Here is a 5,388-nt window from a genome sequence, read left to right as displayed (position 1 = left end):
AAATTACATTGCTGGAATCCTTGCAAAAGAGCAAATAATTTGAATAATAACATCATATATTTAAGGCGATTTAGGAGTGTTTCTGACTTTACAAGAGGTCCCAGGGCACTCGGTAACCCTTGCGTAAGTTGAGTCTATTGTATACTGTATTGGAAAATTTTGATAATTTGGGTAGTAGAGGGGGGGGGGGGGTGGTGATAAATTTTAAAATATTTCCTGCACAATTTCCCTTGCGAACAAAAAATATATATAAATTATCGCTATATTAAAAAGGATTTTTTTTTATAATTTTGGTACCTGCGATATAATTTTTTTTGTATTTAAAGTCGCTAAACAGTGATCTCTCGGATAACGAGCGCCTTGGTTAACGAGATTTCGGTTAAAGAATTACCTTCCATAAGATTCTTAACTTCGGCTAACGAGCAATCCCTCGATTAACGAATTTCTTAAGAGCGCTCCTCAACATGTTTTCGCTTGCATTTGGCGGCCCGCCAGCTGTAGTATTAGTCCGCCAATACAGTAATCAGTGTTAGGGCTTAAAGTCCTTATTATTTTAGTAAATATCAAGAAGTTTGTACTATTCAATAATTTTAAAAGTTGTATATTAAATTTTTTAGTCATTTTAACAATTACTGAACATAATTGAAGTATAGGAAGCTAGTTTTTTGTGCGCCAAACAGCCTGTCAACACACCATACAGGCGTCAGTCTCTGTGTCTTTTCAGTGGAGGTAACATCTTGCTTGAGACTCTCTTAAACATAAACGTTTTTTTCTGTGTTTCCAAGCAAATTATTGGTCATTTTGAAATTTATTTTACATATTGACAATTTATAATGCAGTGCAGTATTGATTTAAAGAAAAGTATCTTTAATTACACCAAGTGAATTAAAATTTTATGGGTGAAATGGTGGCATGGGGTGACTTCTCTTCCACCCCAATGCCTTCTCTTCTCCCTTCTCCTCCACCCCCATTCTAATTCCCATCATCATCATCCAGGAGCCTTCTACATACACACTTCAAAGTAAGTGTACTTTACTACCTTTTTTGTTGACTTTAGGCAATTTTCGGTGAGCTGGAACCAATTACCCAAAAACCCATTGAAACAATGGTTTCGGTTAACAAATTTTTCGGTTAACGAGCAACTTTCTAGAACGAATTGTGCTCGTTAACTGAGGGACCACTGTATACAGTCAGTCCCTGACTTACGATGGGGTTAGGGACCGATGACCAGGTTGTAAGTTGAATTGGTCGCAAGTCGAAAATGCGAAAAAATACATAGAAAATCTAAAATGGGTGTCTCTTTTCCTTCTCGGTGCCACGAGAACTCTCACTTTTATGCTTGCCAGCCATTTTAAAGGGAATTAAGAACGAAATTTTGTCAGTACGCAGCGCGATCACTACTGTCGGAACTCGAATATACTGGGGGATCGGTGGTAGATGCGGTACCGTTCTTGCCTCGAAAGCGAGATGTCACGGGTTCGATTCCTGGGCCGGTGGAAGTTGTTTGGACTTACTTCCTTGCCCCCATTAGTCCCTGTTCACCTAGCAGTAAAGTAGGTACCTGGTGTAAATCGAAAATTGCGAATTCGTATTCAGGGAAAGTTGTTGGAGCTTCCAATAACTTCATGACGTAAAACCACTGACTCTTCAGGCTTCTACGCCCTTGACTCTTCAGGTTTATACGCCCTTAATTCGTGAGATATAAAGGCAAGCATGAACTTAGCATGCTTCCCTGTTGGGCGCTGTAAACGCTTCTGCGCTCCACCTTACACAAGGATGTAAGGGGGTGCCCAATAAAAAAAAAAAAAAAAAAAAAAAAAAAAAAAAAAAAAAAAAAAAAAAAAAAAAAAAAAACCGAATATACGTAATTTGAAAAATATTTTATACGACTGCGGCGGTCGTATGTCCGGATGGTCGTAAGTCGAGGGGTACCTGTAACCCGACCCTACTGTATTGTTTATTTGTTATTTATTAACCCCTACGCCCCGGTTAATGTTGTGGAACGTGCGCCTTTTCGCACCGTTGGTTGAATGCCCAGCGCAGGCTATAAAGTGCCAGCATGACTATTTGGTGGTCAAGCCACACACAGGGTAGCGTGGATGGGCTCAGTGCGGTTAGTATGCAATAGCCTGTCGCCATGGCGAGTTGTACCTCAACCTCTCACGCTAAAAGTAGTGTACAGTAGTTGTATTGTAGTGTAGTATTACAGTACAGGAAAATAATGCTATGACTATGTTATAAATGTATTTATTTGTGGAATTATTATTCCGAAAATTATTTGTATGCATTACTTGCTCTACCAAACACAAAGACAGCCAAACAGCCTGGCGACGGACTGCGTGTGTGTTGCCGAGCATTTTTTATGAAAAATAATGCAAATAAAATAAATTCTAAATGAATTATTTATAGGCAATAAGTATTATGATCAGTAAATATATGCATTACTGGCCATCCCAGACACAAAGGCAAGCAGAAAATGGCCGCTAAGTGCGTAGTGACCACGAGTGCTAGCAGTCAAAACAACATTGTCCGTTTATCTCCCTCACCACTGAGGCCACAGGGAAGTTTCTAGAGGGTCAATATATAGTTTTTCTTACTTTGTTTTTATTGTTTTATCATCAACAAAGGTTAAAAAATAATTTTTGAAAAGTTGATTTTCTCGATTTACCCCTCGTGGGGGATACAGCCAGTGGTACCCTAGCCCGGGGCGTAGAGGTTAATTAGTAAAGATATGTGACTGTAATAATTTGAGCTTATTAATACCAGTACCCTTCATATACAGTACAATTCTTATTTTTACCCTATTATTTGGCTTGTCATTAAATTTTGATACAAATTACTGATTATATATTGTACTTTTTCTATAGTAGTATTTAATATTACCAATGATAATACATACACCATAAGAGGCTGATCATACGAGAAAATATAAAACTAAATACAGGCGTCTCACACAGTGCTGGAGAGTATGTGTGGTGTTCGAGGGTGTGTGTGTGTGTGTGTGATGTTGAGGTATGTGGGTGGTGTTGGAGGTGTGTGTATGTGATGTTGAGGTGTGTTCCTGACTCACACACATGCACATACACACTACTACTACTACTTTGCTCTCACTCAGAATTGAGTATGACGATCATTCAGCTATGATACAATGATATGAGTTATTAAGGATATCACCTTCGTTGGTGAGCTCTGAGGTGACTAAAGAGGTCGATATGGGACTGGGAGCGTCGTCCACAGATGGTGCAAGTGTGGAGGGCTACTGTAAGGGCGGAAACGATCTTCCTGCTCGTTACCGCTGCTAACTCTCTCGTTTGCTGGTGCGGACAACACTTAGGGTGGTTGGGCAGAGGTGAGAACGGCAGCTGCTACCCAGGTCACCGCCAGATTCACCTCAGCCGCCATACAGTCACTATCTAACTACCCTGCTGTTCGTCAAATTCTAGCTGTGATCTCATCATAGGTCCTGGACTCATGGGCTGTGTCCCAAGACCTTAACCTATCGACTGTCAATTCTCTGGTCATCTACCACTACCACATACCACGACCGTCAGTTCATCTCATTCCGTCTGTGCCCCGATGTTCTCCTGCCATTTCAAGACAATCGGCCGCTGTCACTCGAGTGTGGAGTTGAATGGATGCTTCCCTACCCTGAGTGTGCATCACCGTCTTCCAGAACCTTCCCCCAGGGCCACTGCTGTAGGAAATATCTGTTCATTGTTTGATTCTATGGTTGTTTGATTCCATTAATTGCTGACTCCCCTTTATTGTTCAATTCTATCAATTGTTGACTCCCATTAATTGTCTCAATCCATTAATTGCTGACTCCCCTTTATTGTTCGATACTATCAATTGTTGACTCCAATTAATTGTCTCAATCCATTAATTGCTGACTCCCATTAATTGTTTGCTTCCCTTAACTGATTAACTCCATTAACTATTGACTGCATTAATTGTTTGACTCCCATAATTATTTGATGTTTGTTGAGTGGTGTCAGAGTTTTGTGTTATATTTTTTTATAGTAAAGAGATGTCAATCTCAAACGGTTGTTTGCTATTCCTCAGAAAACCATGGTCATTGACTTTCCTTTATTAAGAACCTGATTAGTCTGGTAAGGGATTTCTATCCCTAATTCCCAGGCCTTTACAGCTACATCTAGTGCGGGAGAGGCAGTGGCAGTGTCTATTCGGAGTTAGCGTTTGTCTGTCTCTGTATGCAGTCAGGCTAACAAGAAGGTATTGACACCTTCTCGTGTGGTGCTCCTCCAAGCGTTATGGTGAGGGGGTCGATTTGGCACTTTTTCATGTTTGCCTTAAGACTATCCTTATACCTTTTCAGTAGCCTGCCAGTGTTAAGTTTCCTATTCGTTAGGTGACAGTAAAGTAGCTGCTTTGGCAGTCTACTGTTGTCCATGCGGGTAACATAGTCAGTCCAACATAGTTGTTCATGGATAATGGTAGCCTCAATGCTCCCCCAGTTGATGTCAGCGAGAATAATGCCATTTGTTCTCTTGTCTTCCCAGCGAACTCAGAGGATGAAACGTAGACTACGTTGATGAAAGTTTTCAAGTGCCTTGAGGTGCCTCCTGTATGTGACCCATGTCTCACTGCCATATAGCAGGGAGGCAAGGTCCACTGCTCAATATACGTGCAACTTTGAAGATAATTTCAGCTCTCTACAGCAGAAGACATGGGTATGGAGTCTGCCAAAGGCTTGAGATGCACATCTGATCCGATGTTGAATCTCTGTCTGTGGTGGTGGACAGGTGGGAACCGAAATACCGAAAGTGGGTAACAATAAAGAGGGTAGTACCATTAAGCTGGATGGATGGTGGAGATGTTGCTGAACCAGGGGCAGATTGAGAGAGAATCTGAATCTTATGTACATTCACCTCAAGGCCGAAGAGTGCATACACAACTGCTTAGGTGTTCAGGATCTCCTGTAGGTCGCATTCAGTGTGAGCAACATGGGTGAGGTCATCTGCATACTTAAGTTCAGTAATGGAAGCTGCCTGGAGTCGTCTTATGTTGAAAAGACCCTTCATCCGATACTGGATGTCCACCCTGCTGGCTAAATTGACACTGGCAACTAAGAAAATGGAAAAGAGTGTTGGTGCCAGTACACATCCTTGTATTATCCCCGTTTGGGTGGGAAAGAATACAAATTGGGTGCCACTGTGCAGGATGCTGCCGTTCATGCCATCGTGGAGTTCCCTCATAATGGTGAGGAATTTTGGTGGGCAGCCAAAACGGCTGGGGGTCTGCCCGAAGGCTTCCCTGCACTTTTCATATATCGGGGGAGCAACAAAGATCATGTCAGTGGTGCCACATGATGGTTTAAAGCCAAATTGAGATTATGGGAGGAATTTCTCTGACTAAGGAAGAAGTCTG

The sequence above is a fragment of the Homarus americanus genome, unplaced genomic scaffold (genome assembly GCF_018991925.1).
Source record: "Homarus americanus isolate GMGI-L3 unplaced genomic scaffold, GMGI_Hamer_2.0 scaffold32583, whole genome shotgun sequence".
Lineage (NCBI taxonomy): Eukaryota > Metazoa > Arthropoda > Malacostraca > Decapoda > Nephropidae > Homarus > Homarus americanus.
Note: the sequence above shows the minus strand (reverse complement) of the source record.